This window comes from Xenopus laevis, chromosome 2L (genome assembly GCF_017654675.1).
Source record: "Xenopus laevis strain J_2021 chromosome 2L, Xenopus_laevis_v10.1, whole genome shotgun sequence".
NCBI lineage: Eukaryota > Metazoa > Chordata > Amphibia > Anura > Pipidae > Xenopus > Xenopus laevis.
The window spans coordinates 90682499-90704099 of NC_054373.1; the positions used below are offsets into that span (position 1 = coordinate 90682499).

The window sequence follows — 21601 nt, forward strand, 5'->3', positions numbered from 1 at the left end:
ATGACATATTTTACATACTGAACTTATTGCACCAGCCTAAAGTTTCAGCTTTTCAATAGCAGCAATGATCCAGGACTTCAAATTTGTCACATGGGTTCGCCATCTTCTGTCTGCGACACTCACATGCTCAGTTGGCTCTGAGCCGCTGTTGAGAAGCTAAGCTTAGGGTTTGTCACAAATTTACAAGCAGAAAATGAGTTTGGTCTGTAATATAAGCTGATGCTACAAGGCTGATTATTACAATTCTGGTGCAAGTTGCAATTATCTGTTTTAATGACTAATCAGCCTTATATTGTGACATGTATATTCTATGTGTACTGTATATTGTGAGTATGGCAGTAACTGAAAGCAGCACAGACCACGTGCAGTGAATCAGCAGAAGAGAAGATGGGAAGCTACTGGGGCATCAGATCTTCCCTGCAAAAGGGCTGTGATTGCCTTGTGCTGGTATAGATGCCCAAAACATAATGTACAACATTTCTAGTCTACTTCTTTAGTTAGGCTTTAGTTCCCCTTCAAAGGAGAACTAAAGCAGCAGCACAACAAGTGAGCGCCAGCCCCCTACAAACAATCTTTGGAGGGACATGGTGCACACAAGCTACTCCCCTGTCCTGCACCAAACCCCCACCTGCTATCATGAATATTTAAAGAAGTACAGCTGGGGAGGGGGATATCCTCTACAATTACATCACTGAATTAATGGTATAATCACTGGGGGGGGGCAAAATTTTAGGCAACCCCCCATTGACTAAAATCCTTCCCTAAGGCTAAGGGCACACTAGGCGATAGCGCCGCGATTTGACTCGCGGCGACTTTTCGCCGCGACTTTTAATCCGCAATCGCTGTGGAAACTTTTGCGCTGGCGTCTATGGGGAATCGCGAGCGTAAAAACACACGCGGCGATCTTTTTTCTATTGTCGCTCGAAATCGCCTCGCTAGGCGATTTCGAGCGACAATAGAAAAAAGATCGCCGCGTGTGTTTTTACGCTGGCGATTTGTCGCGATTCCCCATAGACGCCAGCGCCAAAGTTTCCACAGCGATTGCGGATTAAAAGTCGCGGCGAAAAGTCGCCGCGAGTCAAATCGCGGCGCTATCGCCTAGTGTGCCCTTAGCCTAATACCCCAGGCCAGTGATCCTGTTCACTAAAAATTTCATTGGCCCTGGGTATCTCTGTAGAAGCTCATTGGTGCCATCTTCTTCAGTTGCTTCTGTTTTTAATTGTTCTGTTCAGGCAGGCGCATGCACACAGTAGAGTGAAAATTGTAACTTGGACACAAAAAGCCAACATTTTCACTCTACTATGCCTGCGCCTGCCTGCTCCCAAAGAAATAAGTGGAAGAAGATTGCTGTGAATGACCTCCTACTGCATCAGTCCCCAACCTTTTTAACCTGCGAGCCACATTCAACTGTAAACAGAGTTGGGGAGCAACACAAGCATGAAAAAGTTCCTCGAGGTGCCAAATAAGGGCTGTGATTGGCTATTTGGTAGTCCCTATGTGGACTGGCAGCCTACTGGAGACTCTACTTGGCACTATACTTACTTTTTATGCAATTAAAACTTGCTTCCAAACTTGCAATGTCAAAAATAAGCACCTGCTTTTGGATCCGGAAAGCAACATCCATGGGGTTGGAGAGCAACATGTTGCTCACGAGCTACTGGTTGGGGATCACTGTACTGAAATACCTTGGGGTGGTGCAGGTTTAAGTGAACAGGAGCACTGGCCTGGGCTGCCTAAAATTTGGCACCCCCTGGTGATTGTAGCATTCCTTCTTCTTTAAAGGAACTAAGAAATATCAGAGTGCATTTTAAAAGCTCACCTGTACAGGAGGTAGTGATGATGAGAGACAACTTCAAAGGCCACCGCCACTATTGCAGAATGTTTTAGCTGCCAACAATATAAAATCAAATTCACTGGCAGGTAAAGGATTAAAAAGGACATAAACCCTCCATAAGAAATGTTACCCAAATGCTGCTCCCACATTATTCAACATATTTGCAAAAGTTTGAGCATAGTGAGACTTATAGTTCAACAGAAGTGATAGAGCCTTAAAGTAACACTGCATGATAAAACTTTTCCAACGGCTCAATTGATGCTAAAAAATAATCAATAATAATAATACTGTCTGCTGTACTCTGATTGTCTCTTTGTAGTTTCATATAATTAGACCCAAATGTATGAAACTATTCTATATTATAATTATCTTTTATTTATATAGTGATGTAAAATTCCAGAGAGGGTTCAGTAGAGGGAGAATGTTCACACTCCTTGCAAATAAGTGCTTTGCTAGAAACCCTAGGAACCCAGCTGTGCTAAACACTGTGCTACACTGCTGCCCTTGACTCCTAAGCATTAAGATATCCACCCTTCTGAAGTAATACTGGCAGGCATAAATGTCATTATGAATTAATGAATAACAATGGGATTACTGATGTAAGCACTAGTAAGGATGTTTCTTTATGGTGAATCCTCTTGCATCTGTAATTAGGTTTAGGAGAACTGTGTTTTGGAGAGCTAGGGGGTGCAAAAGAGTTTGTTTTAGGGAAGGTTCACATCCCCTTTGAAAACAGCAGTAGAAAACTGAGGAAGCACTGACTTGATTTAGTGAATAAATCAGATTCATCCAAATGTCAAACCAGAATGGACCAGCTTGCAGACTATTTCCATGTAAACACTACATCCATTTGCTGTTGACAGGTTACAAAGCCATTTCATAAAGACAAAATGAAATAAATATTTGATCAGCGCTTCAACACATCTCCCCTTTTCCACTAATGCTCACCCCTCAAGTGACTGAGAAAGCCTGTTGTGTAGATAGACATCCTGCAGCCCTCCAGCTCTTGCCAATACAGCAATTCTAGAAGTTGCACTTCAACAAATGATAGAGTCTGCAGACTTCAGAGACCTGCAACAGACAGCCAGCAAGCCTGTGATTGTGAATACTGCAAGCTGTAGTTCTGACATCCCTGCTCTAGCTCTGATCATGACAGAGCTTCATCTTAAAAAATGGTTGTGGAGAATTTACAGGGATCAGAGGCTGAGAAAGTAAAAGAGCTGACAGACAGGGGGAGAGGCTTTAGAGAAAACATTTAAATCTAGGGCCTCTGTACATAGGTCATTCATTAATTGTCTCCTGTAACTTACAGTGCTGTTTTACATATTACATTTTGGGGGTGACAGGGATAAGGAGGCCCAGTCTGATAGTGGCCCTGAGAATAGAATGGGGTGTATCTGTGAGACTATAGACTGAAAGACATATTTAGGTGGGGAAGCAAGGAGAGACAGGCGTGGAGGGAACAAGGAAAATCAGGTGAGACAGACTATATGGGAGAAAAACCCAGGGAGATGGAGGAGTGAGGGAGAGATCCAGAGAGGAAGGAGGGACCGATAGGAGGCAAAGAGAGAGTGTGAGCGAAGGAGGGGAGGGAGGAGAGAGAGCAGAGCAGAGAGATGGAGGAGACGATAGACTGAGCTCCTATAGAAAAAGAAGAACAGATACCCACACAGTGCCGGGCACCCGGGCCTCATCCTGGCGGCCAGCAGATACACGGGAGCTGAAGCAAAACAGCAGGGGATGGCACTTTGCCACTGAGCAGCGGGCACTGACACGCGCACTGGCACAGGCTCTCCGGATCGGAACTGGCCACTGGGAATAAGAGAAGAAGGCTCATGAAATATTCACACTAATCGAATCCATACATTTGGGATTCACAGAGCCATCTTCAAACCCTATGCCCGTACATGTGCCTTCCCACGGCCACACGCAATCGCCACCGTATGATGAGCCAGTAGAGAGAGACTAATAGAAACACAGACGAGCTACCTGCACACAGGCGCTCACCTTCCATGTAGCAGCCCACACACACACACACACACACAATTATAGCGCTACACGCAGCGCACACACCGCCGGATGCTGTCGGATTCCCCGGGAATAAACTTACAGTGAGACGCGGAGGAACATTGTACCGGGAGAGGAGCGGGAGCCACTCCAGATCATGGGACATCCCAGGCGGCAGAACACAGCATCCCACCTGATAAAGTCCTGCTAACAGCGCGACCAGGTGAGACATGTCCTGCCAGCCGCGGTCTGGGGGAAAAACATTTCTGCTTCGCCTGCGCTGGAGATGGTGCATGGCACATGCCCAATGGTTAGGGTCACGACACGTTGCTCTGCCATTCCATCTGCAGTCTATCTATAGAGCTCATCCGAGCAACAGGGCTCGCGTCCCTCTCATCCCTGTGGGGAACATTCTGGGCTGCTGTTCGTGGCCCCTCGGCTAATAGAATAGCACAGAGCATGGCACTCGGTTACTGAGAGATGTTTCTGGTCGTTATTTGGTTGCTGTGTGTGTGGTACTAGCGAGTCCAGTAATGTGGCTGCTTAGTATTGTATGTGTAAGGGCAGTGAGGCTGTGTCTGGAGCACTGTCACATCTTATCACTGGCTCAGTTGTTTTTCTGTCTCCCTTGGTCACTGGGGCTGCTCATGCTCCTTGTTTAATGGTGAACTTCATGTTGTGTTGCCTCACATTTCCAGCATGCCTTTCTCCTCTCTGTCCCTCTTACTAAATCGCTTCTCAATGTGAGGCGAATGCAGATTTTCCTTCTCTTTTTTTTTTTTCCTCTCTCAGCTGGAAAATCCAACAGATAACACTTGGCTTTCTATGCACATCCCTGATGCAAGGAACTCTATCCAGTCTGTAATTCCTTTTTCTAACTGTTAGCTCCTGTGTGTCTGAGGCAGGCTGTGAACACATCTATCTATTCCTAGGACTCTTAGCACTGCAGAGATTGCTATCTACCTTTTATTTTTTTCCTATAAGAACTACAGTCTTTCCATGTCTGTGTTTTTGGGGTTTAATATTACTGTCTGTTCTTTGTCTACTTGTTTACTTCTAGGAACATTTCATCTAGACGCAGACAAGAATGGGGCGATGTTGTTTTTGTTCCCATTTGATCTCTGCCCTCTTTACTAAAGGCATGATAATTCTGGGAATGAACCCGGGTGCCATTTGCCTCTCACTCACCAGTTTGATTCCTGTAGCTTTGCATGAACCAGTGCTTGAGACTTTTCTCCATTTAAGCTTCTTGTGAGATGCTATAGGTCTCCCCCCCCCACAAGCACACAGATAATTAATGGATTCTTTTATCCCTCCTAGGTCTTTCAACCATCATACGTAAAATTCTGTGGCAGAGAAAGCCAGCTATTTCGGTTGATGTTTTGCTAAAGAAACTTTCACGTAATTGGTGCAGACAAAAGATAGTCGTTTTGGTTACAGTGCAGAGTGAACCATTAGGATAAGGTCACAGAAGGGTAATTAGCTGGTGATGCATGTATTTTCTTTTTTGGCATGGGACAATTCAACCATTTCATATCCAGCAAGATTTTTTCTCCTCAAATGGCCATAATTTCAGAAAATAAAAGCAATAACAAACAGAATCACAAGAGAGAGTTTTTAGGCAGATCATGAATTGTGTGTTAATTCCACTAAAAATCAGCCATGAACACGTACCATTTTTAGTAAAATCTGCCATGTTTTGTCTGTGCTTCTTTATATACAACCCTAATATAATATTTAGGCACATATTTTATTTCCATCTACTCACTAAGGTGAAAGCCATGCCTACATTTGATATACAAATAACTTGCATTTGCTTAGTTTGCATTCTGAATGACATATTATTTCATTCTCGATGTTGCATGTGTTTCTAGATAGCATTGACTGTTGGGTATACAGTACATAGTATTCTACGACTACGAGGCTGTAAGCGTGTTATGCCCATATCACCAGTAGAGAAAAACACCACCATTTATGTTCCCATTGGAGTACAGTTTGTTTACTGAAAGGCATACCTCTAATTAGATTGATTATACAGCTATCATTAAGCAAACACAACATCAAAGAGAAAAGGGATATCAACCATCTCCCTGATGAAAAAAAAAAACACTTTACAACTAATGCTATGACAAAAGGGGCCAAGTGGTATAGTTGTCACTAGAGGAAAAACATACCTTTTTTTTTTTTTTAAAACTTTTCTTTACATAGGCGTGATGTAGAACAAGAAAACAAGTGCATTTTCTATAAAATTGTACTATAAACACAAGGATACCATTCCAATGAAAGAATATTTTAAAGGAATAAAACAAAATAAAAATGAGCGTTCTTTTAAAGTTGTACCATAAAGGGTAAAAATAAAATTTGTAAAATATGGTTAACATCTATATATATATATAACTATATACACATTTTTTATACAAGGATATTAGTTTCCTTTGGTACACCGCAAATTCTTTATCTGAATATTTGATTCTGTAGCTGCCATATTGCCTGTCTTGACTATGGAATTTGATAGGGTCCAACACTACCACACTCCTAGCAAAAACATTTATATATTGCTGTTACTGTATTAGTACTTAATGCCTCAGTTGATGAAAATAATATTGGAAAAATGTTTTTTTAAACCCCTTCTTGTTAAAGCATTAACCAACAAAGTGAACATAGTGATTAAATGCCAGAAGAGCATTGGATTCTTAATTAAAGAATAATGGGCCACTCAACCATAAAATTATTTTTCTCAAATGTTACTAGTATGTGGAAAACTTATGCTAGAATTGAAATTGAACAGAAAAAGCCACTATGGTAAAACTTCTCAAGATTTTTCAGTAAGTCCAATTGCTTTAGATTTTTTGTGGGACCCAAATGAAAAAAGAACTTAAGCCTTTTTAAAAAGGCCTCCAACTCCTCCACAACTGCAGACCCAATAATGACCGATTCACCATACCTTTTCCTAAAAAGCAGAGTAGCACAGTGGACTTGGTGGGTACAATCTTACAGAGCTTAAAATTGATCAGTGACCTGAAGCATCCTCAGATAAAGTCCGGTGTAGAATGTTTCCAGCTGTGCATTCTCCTGGCAAGAGATCAGTAGGAAGAGAATATCAAGTGGAATGACATGATGCCTATGAGCCCCATTGAGCTAATCTGCCTTTTAGAAACAGATACTGCAATCTTGGCACTGTTGGGTGTATGCATTGGTGCAGTTTGAAGGGGATTTAGGGTTTTCAGTAGATTTTAGTTCTCCTTTTTATCTGAGATTCTGAGAAGAACCAAGAATTTTGGAATAAGCCTTTCTGCATGAATGAGGACACACTTCACACTGTCACTAAAAAGGAGGGCAATCCCTAAAAGTACCAAGATTATGTTAGCTGGATTGGGTCTAAATTGTGTTGCCCTGTTTTATCTGTATGGCTTGTATCCAGCTACTCATTGGCTGAATACCATTACATTTGTGACCCTTGTCCCTTAAGTAGCTGTCACAACTTAGACACTGTGATAAACCAAATGATGGGTGCTAGTGATTCTTAACCATAAACCAAATGTTTATTTAATATATGTGCAGTACAATAGATCCATATAGGATTTGAGGCACACATACAGGCAAAGAGATGGGACCTGTGAAGGTTTAAGGTTATTAATGAGATGCCTGCTAGTGGTCTGAATTCCATGCAATGAAAGTCTCTCATGGATTCAACTAGATAACTTAATCACTTTTTCAACTGATGATGTTCCTTCACTTTAGGCAAGGTATCACATGGAGCTGACTCTAGCCTGTCAATTCTCATTTGAGACAAGTGCTTTTCATTAGCCCCTGGAGTTTACTATGACAGGTTTAAATTATAGCAGTCACTAACTAAAACCTCATTCACAGGGTCCCGGCTCCCCAGCTTTACTACGGGTTTCAAGGTCATCATGGGTCAGGCAGCCAGTATCCATTTTCTCCTAATTATGAATTTGTCAATGAGTGAGCCATCCAACAGGGCATACATCCACTCATAAACCCAAAGTGAAGCATAGGCCAAATAATAATCCCAATAATGAAGACATAGCAGTTCATGACATGTTGGACACAGGTCACTGACCTAAAAATGTCCAGGTTGGCCCATCCAGGCAAAAGCTTGTTGTTGATTTTAGGAGGAGCCTTGAAAATGTATGGCATCTTCAACAACAGGGTATCTTTAACCTCTGCCTCTACCATTTGCTCCTTGTAGTCCACACAGTAAAATAAAGTCTCCACTGTAAATACTGCTGGTGTCTTACGTAAAGGTCCCAGTTTAATAGGGGGGTTGTCTTTCCAGCTCCCTGTTACATAGGCTAAAACTTGCTGGGTTCACTTGCAGATCAGCCTAGCATTGGTCATCCATATGAAGATCGTCCCACAGCCATGTGTACTAGATTGCTTTTGGTCTGCTTGGTAAAATCAAAAAACTCATTGCTCATCAAAAAATGTTCATTGCCATAAGCATCCTGGCAAAACCCAGCATGGGCCTGGCTCATGTTGGCAGCAATTCTGGGGAACTAGAGTGTACAGAGATTTTAGTAGATTTTACATTTGTGGTTTCCAGTAGCATCTATGTTACCGCACAGAAGGGATGATATTTTAAATAACAAATAAATAGTACTAATAATTATATATTACAAAAGAGCCATGCATATCCTGTAAATGATATGCTTATAAGCAGTGTTTATTGATTTCATTGTTTTCTTTATTCAATACTCTTTTGCATCCCTCATCAACAGTATGGGTCAGCCTGACGCACTGTCATCAGGACTTTGCTGATTTCTTTGAAGACAAAGTAGAGTACATCAGCAATCAAATCCCTCCTCCTTCCTAAGCCCCCTTCGGCATGTCTTAATTCCTTTCCTCCGGTAATAATGTCTGAAGTCTCCAAGCTTCTCTTGTCCTCTCCACTAAAAAATCATCTTTCCACCTAAGCCTGGTCCTACTCCCGTATTTACTATGTCTATTGATGGCATGCTCATTAACCCTGTCAACTCAAAACTCTGTCTGGGGGTAATCTTTGACGCCTCTCTTTCCTTCTCTGATCATATTAACACCACTGTCAAAACCTGTCACTTTTTCTTACACAGTATTGCCAAAATCTTTGTTTCCCTGCTACAGCTAAAACGCTCATGCATGTGCTCATTCTATCCCGACTAGATTACTGTAACCTTCAACTAACTGGTCTCCCTAACTCCTCTCTCTCTCCTCTACAATCTGTATTAAACACTGCTGCCAGAATTCTCCTCCGTACTTTCAAGAGAGTACAGACCCCTCCCCTGCTGAAGTCCTTATCATGAGTTCCTATAAGACAAAGAATAACTTATAAACTCCTCCTCATAATCTTCAGAGCCCTGCATTCCTCGGCACCTAACTACATCTCTTGTTTCTGTATATGTTCCTGGCCTAACCCTCCGCTCCTCTCAGAGCAACTGCTTGGTTGCACCCCCACTACTACTGCTGTTTCCTGCATCAAACCCTTCTGTCTTGCTGCTCCTTATATTTGGAATGTCATTCCTGGATCTCTCCGGAGAGAATCCTCCTTCAATGTCTTTAGAACTAAACTCAAAGACTACCACTGGGAGCACATGGATAACACTTTAACTGGCACTCAGGCCCGGAATGGCAATCTGTGGGTTCTGGCAAATGCCAGAGGGGCTGCTATAAGGTGCCATAGAAAGTCAGTATTTAGTGGGCTGGTGGGGGGGCTGTTTGGGCCTCTGTGTGGGCTGATTGGGCCTCTGTGTACCTGAAAGGCCGGACCTGCTGGCACTTATATGATCTTGTCACATACTGTAACCTACAGCACTAAATACCCCTCCGAAATGTGTCTGTAAGTTACCCTCCCATTTGACTGTAAGACCTACAGGGTAGGGTCCTCCATCCTTTTGTCTCCTTGACACTGAGCACTTAATCTGTATTGTAATTATGAATTGTATTTCTAATAATGCACTTATTGTTACTTATTATTGCAGGGACCCCTTGTTTGTTACTACTAATTTATTGTTTTGCTGTACACTTCTTTGCCGTCAAGGAGCGCTATACAAAAAAAATATACATACATACATAAGTGATATAACTTCTGTGACATGACAGACTAAAAAGTGTGTTTTATAAAAAAATAATGAACCCCTTTTGAAAAACATGAAGATATTATAAGTCACTCCTCAGTGATATATAGCTTATAATGTCCTTATATTTTACAATAGGGAGTGTTTTTTCCCCTATATATATGTAAGCACAAGCATAGCAACAAGTTACACTCACCAATGGGAACTTGTGTTGCGTGTTGTTAAGTTTAGAAGATATAACTTATAATGTATTAAATGGGACCTTCATCCTTGAGAAATATTCACTAGTGACAGAAACAGTGGTTGTTTATTACGCGCGTATCGTGGCAAAGTGTTTTTGACCACGCCCATTTTTGTGCCCACCTCTTAATTACCATGTTAATTTTACAAAATTTGGCAGGTTATGAAAGTTTGAACATATTTCTGTGTTTTTTTGCAGTTGTTACAGTTTTACTAATGAAGGTGAATTGCCCTTTAAGCTGTGAGTCTAACATTTCCCAAGGGACCTGTTATCTTATATTGTTACAATTACTTATTTGCTTATCTCAAAATTGTTACAATAGTATCTTATCTGCTGTTTTGGCTGCTCTGGGCTCTCAGCCAAAAGCCAATTAAGTTAGAAACTTTGTTTCTTTGTCTGGCTGTTCAGTGCAGAGAAAAACGGGACTTTCCAGTACAAATGAGGGACTGTGGGTTGAGCTGTCAAAAGAGGGACTTTCCCTCTAAAAACAGGACATTTGGGAGGTGTGTAGTTGAGAACTGTGCTTTTTTTCCCTTATATACAATAGATTTATAATACGCTAATTTAACAATTATGCGTTATGCACATGCTCTTGTTTAGTTGCCTAGATAGGCTTTGTTTCAGATCTAGAATTCAGGTCCAGGAAATTTAGAAAAATAACCATTTGGTGTGTATTGTTATAGAAAGAGGGCACCTTTCAGCCTTTTTTGATTCATTTTCACTTCCTTTTATTGGAAGATAATCATTATTTTTCACCCAATTTCTCATAATCCCAACCACCAACAGTATCCAGGGTGTGATCTCTCTTATAAACAACATATCAGTGAATTTGTCCCCAGGCATACTAAGCAGCTTCACTGATTTCAGTATAATGATCCTAAATGTTCAATTTGTTGCTCTACTTTTTTTTTTTTAAACACAAGAACCTTCACTGTATCTATTCAATGCAGTGCAGGTTTTAATCACTGTGTATAAGTGGAACTTCAAACTCCTCCCACAGGTAATTTCTTTGAATTGCTGTTGAATGAGGGTTGTTGGATTTTTTTCTTTTTTGTACTGACCAGCTGGATATAAAATCAGATGTGGCTGTGACCTAAATCCACTCTGATCAATTTCACTCCTCTACTCATTCTGCACAATGCCATAATAAATGGACTCTGCAACTTTATTTTTTTTGGAACAGTTGGGCTTCAGCAGAGAGCTCTAGAAGGGTGAAATTGCTTTAATTTTACAGGAAGAGCAGATGTGAGTCAGAAAATGGAGTATTGTTGATGCTGCAGTTCTATCCTTGTAATGAGGTGACATTAATTGAACGGTGATGTGTTCAGTGTTAATTTGGCGCAAAATTGCTGACATTTCAAGCAGAAATTACATTTTCTACCAGAATTGCATCCTTTGAGTTGAGAAGAATAAACTACAATACTACCAGAGGGCGTTAAGGCAATTTGTCTTTATACAGAATAACTTTGTGCCTCTATCTCTAGTGCAGTCCATCAGCTCATTTGAAAACTACCTCTCATCATCCTTAGTTTCGAGCAGCCAGAGAGTAGGAAGGTGACATTCTTGTCGTAGAGTTTAACTGTTTCATTGAAATATTGTCACTTTACATCTAAGATTAATGCCCTCAAACTTTTTTATCAAATTTTTATTTCACAATTCATTAAAACAGTAGAAAAGTGGCAAATGTTATTTTATGCAAGCAATTTATTTAATATTTAAAAATAAACAGTGTAAACAAAAGAAATTACAATAGGATAAAATATGAAATGTGAATTAATAAAAGCACATGTCATTTTCAGGTAACCCGCTACCCATCCCCTAACTAATACAGCACTAACTAATGCAGTGAGTGCTGTACAGGTGTGGGACATATTATCCAGAATGCTCGGGACCTGGGGCTTTCCGTAATTCAGATCTTCATACCTTTAGTCTACTAGAAAATCAAGTAAACATGAAATAAACCAAATAGGCTGGTGTCACGAATTGGCACCCAGAATCCAGAACCAATGCTAGGCTCCCTGGTCTCGGCTCTTACTTCTGCCTTTAACAGCCGCCTTTCACCTCGGGAGGAGCCCTTGGCTAATTGGATGCCGCCAAGTCTTATAAAGAGAGGAGCCAATCGAGGGTTCTGGACGAGCAGAGGGGCACGATCGTTAAGCAAACAAGTATTTTGGGCAAAAATTCACAGATCAAGGGTTAGACAAAAACGTAGTCAAACAGGCCGGGTCGGTGCGGGCAGAATACAAGCGGAGTCAGACAGGCAAGGGTCAAAACCAGAAGATCATTCAGAGTAGTCAAACAGGCACGGATCGGATAACGGAGTGTAGAATAGTCGAATAACAGGCCAAGGTCAGGATCACAGAAGTCAGGAGAAAGTCAGGCAGGCAGGGTTTAAAACAGGAATCCAAGGACAGAATATAACAGGAATAGCACCCATGAAATCACTAATGGAATGAAAAAATAAACAAGGTCCCTTTAAATACCTTGCGCATAAATCAAGAAAGTGCACGCCTCGCTTGCCATAGAGGAACCGGCAGCCAGGGAGGAACATACAGTAAACGAGGCGGGTGTCCCCGCTGGCCCACTAGACCACCAGGGTGAGTTTTCATCACAGCTAGTTTTGCTTCCAATAAGGATTAATTATATCTTTAGTTTGGATCAAGTACAAGGTACTGTTTTATTATTACAGAGAAAAAAGTAATCATTTTTAAAAATTGGGATTATTTGATTATAATGGAGTCTATGGGAGACTGCCTTTCTGTAATTCGGATAATGGATACCATACCTGTATTAGTAAAGGGAGCCACAGGTTTCTGTGGCTATGTCACAATCCGACAATGCAGTGGCTAAAGTGCAATAAAAATTGGCAATTCCAGACTTTTATTGCACACTGTGTGGAGCATTGTAACTGAACCATATTTACGTTTAGTCATTTTTTTCAAATAAAGTACATTATAAAAATATTTTTTCAGGCCTCCAAACATACCCTTGTTTGGACAAAATACCACTTAATGGGGTGGTTCACCTTTAAGGTAACTTTTAGTATGTTATAGAAAGGCCTATTCGAAGCAACTTTTCAATTGGTTTTCATTATTTTTTTTTTTATAGTTTTATTGTTATTTATTTATAGTTATTTGACTTTTTCTTCTGACACTTTGCAGCTTTTAAATGGCCGTCGCTGACCCCTTCTAAACAAATGCTCTGTAAGGCTACAAATTGTTATTGTTATTGCTACTTTTTATTACTCATCTTTTATTACAAGGATTGTTTTGCCTAAAATATGGATTAATTATATCTTAGTTATGATCGAGTACAAGTTAATGTATTATTATTACAGAGAAAAAGGAAATCATTTTTAAATCTTTGAATTATTTGATTAACATGGAATCTATGGGAGATGGCCTTCCTGTAATTCGGAATTTTCTGGATAATGGGTTTCCGGATAACGGATGCCATATTTGTATTGTATAAGTATTGTGAATTGTAGTGTGGTCACCTGGTGGTGCAGTTGCATACATGAGGCTCTCAGGTGAGGCTATATAAGGGAGAGAGCACGTTGCTACTCCCTTTTTGGCTGAAAAGAAGAACAAGTGAATGATACCAGAGAGGCGTTGCTCCTCTCCTCAGAAAGGTACCAAGTAGAACAGTTACATAGGTTAGATAATGGCAGGATGGTGTTGTGGAGTACCCTGAAGGCAGTGAGAGTGAATCTTAGGTTAGTGGGATGAGCAGCTGAGGCTCTACTGAGACCAGAGGAAGGAACCAGTGTCCTGGCGGTACCTCGTCCAAATAGGGACCCAGTGGAAGAGGGAGTAGGTTAAGTAGGGCTTAGTGTGCCTTAAACACAAGACTGACCCCTGTGCCAAACGTCTGTAAGAAGGTACAGCTTCCCTAACAGGGAGAAAGGAGATGGGAATTAGGCATCAGGCTGTGGCCCGGTGACCTGGGACACCTTATGCTGGCAATATTGTTCTTTGGGGAATTAGCGTGCTTCAGAACTGTGTTGGTGACTGTAAATAAATTGTTCCTGAGTTTATTTGTAACATTGTGCAAATTTGGAGTTTATTCAATACTAGGGTGTGCTACAAGTTCACCGACGGTGTGTGACAGTGGCACCGGAACCAGTCGGCTGAGTGGTCAAGAAGTTAAAGGGCACCACATTATAATCTTCATACTACAGGTTTTTTCTTATGTATATAAACTTATTATAATCATAATTACCATTTAATGTTTGATTTTTGCCTAAAAATCATGTGCAGTGCTCAGTGTAAGTATATTTGAATTTTGACATTGCATTGTACTATATTATTATGGTGTAATAAAAGTTTTATGCTTTCATATAGGGTTGTACTGGCAGACAAAAGAGAGTAACTGTTGTCAGGTAGCAATTGTAGAAAGATTTTAAATGAAGCAAAGGGGCTCTTCACTGGTAATATGTACTAAGTACTTGGTTCTTTTCCCTGATGTCCTAGATGGGGAGCATTTTAGTATACACATTCACAACAGGCTGGCCAGTATATAAGTATACAAGTGTTGCAATAGTGCACCCTTTTCCCTAAAGCACTAAAACAATCTTGATGATTTGAAGCATATAACTTCCTCCATGTGTAGTGCTCCTTAAGTTAGAATAAGGCTGTAGTGAATGCACAGAATATACCATGTCTACATATGCACATCAATATTAAGGTTTCCAGGTTGTTTCATATGTGCATATCACTAGCATCGGCTAGGTGCGAATAGAAATAGATATAGACACCCTAGTGGTGATTAGCAAGGGAGAACTAGTAAAGGGAAAATGGGAGTTTGACTACTTTCCTTGTCCTTTATTATAATAAGATCATGGTGGCAATTACTAGATGTTTCTGTTTTTTTTCTGGCAGTTTATTGGCATAGATGAAATAGCAATAGCAATCATCTTATAATATTCTTTTAAGTTGCATATACTTTGCAACCAGATGGTGTGAGTGATGGAATCTAGAGGTGGTTTTCCTGTAATTGGAAATAACTACTTTACTGTTACCAGTAGGGCAGGGAAGATAAACATTAAGGCCATTACCGGCAAAAGAGAGCAGACTAGATGAATACAGACTGTATATAGGAGGACAAGAAGAGTAAGCTTACTATGTTCCTTATTCTGTCAATTTGAGATATCCACTAATCACTCTGTCTCTCAAAGCTCTGTCCCACGGGAAGTTGAAACAACTACAAAAAGCCATAAACTTAGCAATGTAGCACCAATGAAAAAAATATGTGAGTATTTTGGCAGTAAAAATGTATATAAAAGCATGTAGGTGTTCTCCTAAAACCTGGTTTGCTTTGTACCTATTGCCACTTTATTATATGCTTTCATCAAAAGCTATTTGTATGATACATGTTAGGCATTATATGACAGGCAAGTTTACCTTTACTGCTGATTTTTTAAATGGAGATACACTGCTGCATTGCAAAATCTTCACTACTTTTGTTCAGCTACTGTTGGGTTGAATTCAGTATGCCACATATCTGTGTTAAGAAAAAATAAATGCTGGGCAGAGCTTCAAGCATGCTTTAGCAAGTACTAAAAGGGCTTCTAAAAATTTTTTATTGTGTGTGTGTATATATATATAAATATATATATATATATTAGTTGGATGCACAATAGTCAACATTTTGTGGGACTTCCCCACACATTTTGTGTAACCCTTCTGTCATGCTGATAATCATCTAATCATCTTCATTAGGACCAAGGCCCCTAAGTTTATTCTCATTTATTAAGCTTATTTAAGCAAGAAAACTTTATGGGAGAGTGTCACTAAATACGATCTGAATTTGTCTGGACTCCACTTTTTATAGGGAATGTTGCATTTCCAATTCACTACACCAACACCAATGACTACCAAAGCATTGCACACTTGCAAATGTAATTGGACCTGTGGTTTTCTGGATAATGGATCTTCATACCTCAAGTCTACTAGAAATCATGTAACCATTACATAAAGCCAATAGGCTGGTTTTGCATCCAGTAAGGATTAATTATATCTTAGTTTAGATCAAGTAGAGTTAAAAAATTTGGATTATTTGGATAGAATGGAGTCTATGGGAGAAGGCATTCCTTTACCTGTATTTGTTATGGTGCCCTAAAAAGATTTTTTGTCCTCGATATAGTGCTGACACCTTTATTGCAGCATCAAACAGACACTATTAATTATTTAAATCAATCCCTGCCCCAGTAAAGTAATTATAAAGGATATGGCAAGTTAAAAGTTATTAGCATCCAGATAGAAAGGCCATAAATAATAATGCAAATTAAAAGCTGTTTTCCCCATTTCTTCTTAGTATATTGTGCTTTACTTTCCCCGAAAATGCATAGTTTTTGCTGTTGAAAAAAAGTTACTTATCTCCTGTATGATAGTCACAGAATGCAGAGATCATCAATGCCACCATCATGGCTTTATCACTTCCAGCAATGACTGTAAAAAAACATGCTGATATTTGCATTCTTTGTCTAAATGATTAAACTGCAGTATCTAGGCAGCTCTTCACTCAGGTGCACCCTATGTTTAGTAACAGTACCTAAAACGTCAAACAGATGCAGTGTTGTGAGGTGCTCACTAGAGAGAAAAAAAACTTCCCTTACTGTTAACCTATATGGGAAGATGTAGGGGCAAATTTACTTACCTGGAAAAATTCGCCAGCGCTGGCTTCGCGCACATCGCAACAATTCGCCAGGAGTAAATTTGCCTGGACAATGATAATTTACGAAGATCCGAAGTTGCGCACAGGTTAACGAGCGCTTTTGATGTTGCGCTAGCGAAAATTAGCAGTTCAAACTTACGCTAACGTTGGCTAATTTGCATATGGCATGCAAGTACAATGGCTGTATATGCTGCAGCAAATACATTACACTATATAAGGCCAGGGAACCTTAATAAAATTATAAGTGTTATATTGCCCTACACATGTGCCCACAGTATAGTTTAGGTGCCATATGTTATCAAATGAAGGAGGGTACCCCAAAAAATGTTTTCAATCTTTTTCAACCTATCACACTGTAAAAAGGAAAAGACGCCAGCGTATTTTTGGACTTAGAAAAAATGTCAACAAAATTTCAAGTTAGTCATATCTACTCCATTGCACTTTGCCTGGTCTGAGGTGGCGAAGGCAAGTCTGGCGATAGAAGTAACGGTCAGTAAAATCAAAAACTTAGTGAATTTGTGTAGTAACGCTCTTTCGCCAGAGCGAAAATTCGCCTGGCGTTAGAGTGCAAAGTTGTCTATCTCTTTCGCTGGTGTAATTACGCCAATGACCGTTAGTAAATTGTTTAAGTGCCTAATAATCTAATTAATTAATTTTCTGACCTTCATAGGAGAGGCCAAATGGGTTTTTCGTGGCACTTTTTGTACACTATCTCTCCTGCTATAGGCTTAAACTAAAATAGCGTTTACCGACAAGCGTTTCATATAATTGCTTCAGATCCTATATCCCTAAGGTTGCTAGAAGTGATTTACTAAATTAACATTTTAGTTATGTTTTCAGGGCCGCTCCGGCCATGAGGCAAGGTGAGAATCTTGCCTCAGGCGGCACGGAGCGGCCAGTTACCAGGGGCGGCAAAAAGCCGCCTCTGGTAACTTTAAGAGCTGAATTTCCGTTTTTTAAAACGGAAATTCAGCTCTTCTAGCGCAGCGAGCGCAATAGCACTCACTGCACTAGCGATGCGGCCCCTCCTCCACCCGCTCCGACTCTGGTAGTTAGAAGAGCGGAGCAGGAGGAGGGGCGGCATTGGGGCAGCAGCCCCTGAAACGTGCCTGTATGTTTTTATGTTTTAGTTATGTTTTTAAACTCTTTATTTAAAGTTTTATCCACTGAAATAGCATAACATGTGTGCACAGTAGTGGTCAAGGCAATGGCAGCTATGTAAGGAAAAAAAAGGGGAAGCATACAGATAGGGATGTAGCGAACTGTTCGCCGGCGAACTTGTTAGCGCGAACTTCGACCGTTCGCGTCCGCCGAATGTTCGCGAACGTCGCGCGACGTTCGCATTTTGAGTTCACGTTCGATTCGAATACAAATCGTTCGACCATTCGACCATTCGAATTCCTTCGACCGCTAAAAATCGAACGATTTCCATTCGTTCGAACGATTGTAAGCATTCGATCGAATGAAAAGCATTCGATCGAATGCTTCGATCGTTCGATTCGAATGAAAATCGTTCGATCGAACGATTAAAATCCTTCGATCGTTCGAATCTAACGATTTTAGCGGGTGTTCGAAGTTCGCGAACTGTTCGCGAACGTTCGCGAACTGTTCGCGAACGTTCGCATTTTTTGCCGGTGTTCGCGAACGGCGTTCGCGAACACCAAATCGGCAGTTCGCTACATCCCTACATACAGACTATACTAATAACCTTGAGTGATATAGATTCAGTAGTGGGATGTCTAATTAGATGTAATACCAGTCTAGGAAAAGAAAAACTATGTACTCAAAAGGTTGTGTCAAGATGGAAAAGGTTTCCATGTTTAGTGAAAGTTCTCTAATATAAGGTCATATTTGGTTCATGGATGCAACAAGTCCCATTATGTCCATACTTTATCAAAGATAGGTAGTTGGGAACAGTTAAGCTGCTATGTATTCGATGCCTAAATTGCAGATTTGAGTTCAGCTAAAGTTGGGGCTGTGATCACTTCCAGTTATGAACTATTACGCTTTTAGCTGCTGTAAGTATCAGGTTTGCCAATTTCTGAACATGGTTTTTGAGTTTAGAAAACGGGGTTCCCAAAATGGAATGTTTGTAGACCTAATTGTAAAATCCTCCAGAGCAATGGTTCTAGGAGAGATAATACTTCTTTACAGTAGCTCACATACCAAGGTTTTTCTAAGATTTTCCCATAATGAGACCCATTTTAGGAAGGATAGCTCTCTTCCTAGGGTTTGTTCCCCTAGACGTCATAGGAATGCTTAAAGGGCACCTGTTAGGCCTGAAGTGCAGGCTAATAGAACCTGCACTCTGGTTAGGGGTAACTAATTTTTTTTTAAAAAAATTACCCCCGCCAGCGCTCCCTCACGTTGCGAGCAGCCATGTTGTGCAGAGTGCATGCGCAGAATGAGCTTCTGACATCACGCACATGCGCTAAATGTGTAGGTTGCGGCATTAACTCATTATGCACATGTGTGTGCCCGAACATGGCTGCTCAAACTGGGAGCTCCACTCTGGTGTGGGTGTCCTAGCGCTGGCAGGGGCAAATTAAAAAGAAACTACTGTTGCCCACACCTTTGGTTGGGGAAAATATTTTTGCCGAACAGGTGCCCTTTAACAAACAAGGCTTCTGGACAAGTGTTAAGTAATCTGTAGATATTTGAAATGAGGCTTCTTCTGCATAACAGTCTGAGTTCCCCAGACTACACAGAAGAAATAATTTACCTAAACCCTGGACAGAAGCAAAAAACACTAAGCAGACAGTAAGTACATGGCCCAGGTGCAGTCTGCTCCCAAGTTAGGGGGGCAGGAGGGAGATGTCTATGTGCTTCCCCTCACCTGTCCCTCATAAATACATTGCTGCCAAATACAAGAAGCTCTGTATTTATTAGAGGAATGCAGGTCTTTGTGCTTAGTTTTGGAGCACAGAGACTTTCGTTAATTCATCTACATGCAAGGCAGGTCACAAAATGCAAAGACATGGTGGACTGTGCCTGGTTCTTGCACATTGCACCCTGCCTTGTGCTCCATATTTTAGGTACATGTATTTTGAGATACCAAAAGACTTTTGGAGCAGCGGTCCAGAGCATCAGGATGTCCCAGTTAGATATCAACACCCAGCTGGATAGAACAATGGCCCAAGGACCATAGGTAATGTACACATATTAAATGTCACAATGGTGTCCTGCTGTGCACAGTACTGTGAGTCCCACTTGCCATCTTATTTGCTGGGCTGCTAGGGAATTAATCTCAAGCCTGGAATGAGTCGATCAAGTAAGCCAAAGTTCAGTAATGGTCCCAAATACACCACGAGTGAAGAAACTACTTATTGATGTTGCATTGGTACTATTGTAAATGGCACAGACAAGATGTTGATTTTAGACGCGAGAGATTCATGAATCCATCTCTATATAAGTACATTTGGCAATTTATGTTAAAAGACAAAGTGAATGTTAAAAGTCAGTAAAACAAATGTTGCTATTTGGTAAACACTAAACTTAAACCAAACCTAAACCAATTTACTCAAGCACATTACAAATAATTTCTGAGTACACTTTTCTAGAAGCACCTCATTTCAACACATTCTAAATGCTGAATAGTGTTTGGTAATTTGCAGTTAATCAAACCCATTTCTGCATGTCCTGCTGTGTGGGAACCTGGCTGTTCTGTATTCACCTGGATGAATTGCCTTTATGTGAGAATGTGGGAGAGCCTATCATTATGCAAGTACATTTCTGGTTTAAAAAAAATATTGCACCACAAGACAGCCTTGCTTGTTGCAAGAGGGAGAGGAGGACACAGCCTGACAACTTATCACTCTTCTCTGCTCTAGATCCTGCTGTTTTCCAGATTTTTCAGGTGCAGACACCGTGACTTATTTTTAAATAATACATTTTTTAAACAACCCAACTCTCTGTCCTCATTGTGTCAGTTAAACATCTCTACTTTTTCTAGCAGAGAAGCTACAGGTCATGCATATAAAATACATTGGGGTTTGTTGATCAAGCATACAGAATGGTTGTTTTGGCTTAAAGTGGATGGAAGCAGGGTCATTTGTTAAAGATGTCTCCTTTACTGCCAGTTGTTCAACTTACAATAAAAATGAAAGTGCTTGTACAAGAAGTATTACATTAAAATATATCTATGTGGATGTATATGCATATACATATAAAATTTCAAATGCGCCCCAGCACTCTCAACAGTGTAGCCAATGTAAATCTCGGTGCACGCTCCTGTAGGGGCAGGCAGAGTACGGCACACCCAAGGAGCATGGGGCAGGCAAAGTATGGAACACACAGAGAGCATAGGGCAGACAGAGTATGGCACACACAGGGAGCATAGGGCAGGCAGAGTATGGCACACACAGGGAGCATAGGGCAGGCAGAGTATGGCACACACAGGGAGCATAGGGCAGGCAGAGTATGGCACACACAGCAGGGCCAGAACTAGAGGTAGGCAGAAGAGGCATGTGCCTAGGGCGCAAGGGTAGAGGGGCGCCAGGCACGTACCTCTTCTGACGCCTTCCCCTAGTTCGGACTGTTGTGTCCAGAAGCTGCAGCAGCTGAATTCAACTGCTTGTGAGTCTGCGCATGCGCACTATGCCTTTATCGGCGCAGTCGCACTAGCGCTTCATCTGCGCAGGCGCACTAGTGCTTTGTTGGCACATGCGCAATATTGCTTCATCGGTGCGATCGGTTTGGGGGCGACATAGTCGGCCGGGTTGCCTGGGGCACCCGGCCGACTTGCCCCGGCACTGACACACAGGGAGCATAGGG

The 21601-nt window shown here is 41.0% G+C and overlaps 1 protein-coding gene and 1 long non-coding RNA gene across 12 annotated transcripts in view; one reads left to right on the top strand and one right to left on the bottom strand.

The window, feature by feature from the left end:
- Nucleotides 1–4015, bottom strand: part of LOC121399998 — a 53293-nt gene extending 49278 nt beyond the window's left edge. Inside the window, exons 1-2 of one of the 8 annotated variants that reach the window (XR_005965450.1) lie at nt 3945–3994; nt 1820–1887 (exon numbers count right to left, since the gene is read on the bottom strand). This is a non-coding gene — a long non-coding RNA (uncharacterized LOC121399998). Of the gene's footprint in view, nt 1–1819; nt 1888–2782; nt 2921–3503; nt 3573–3944 lie in introns of those variants that run through there. The other 7 variants (XR_005965451.1, XR_005965457.1, XR_005965452.1 and 4 more) reach the window with 7 other exon arrangements.
- adgrb2.L (adhesion G protein-coupled receptor B2 L homeolog) overlaps nt 3409–21601 on the top strand; it is a 251817-nt gene continuing 233624 nt past the window's right edge. For 2 of the 4 annotated variants that reach the window (XM_018246749.2, XM_041582165.1), the window contains exon 1: nt 3410–4064. The gene's annotated coding sequence lies outside the window, so the exon portion shown is untranslated. Of the gene's footprint in view, nt 4065–21601 lie in introns of all 4 variants that reach the window. The other 2 variants (XM_041582163.1, XM_041582164.1) reach the window with 2 other exon arrangements.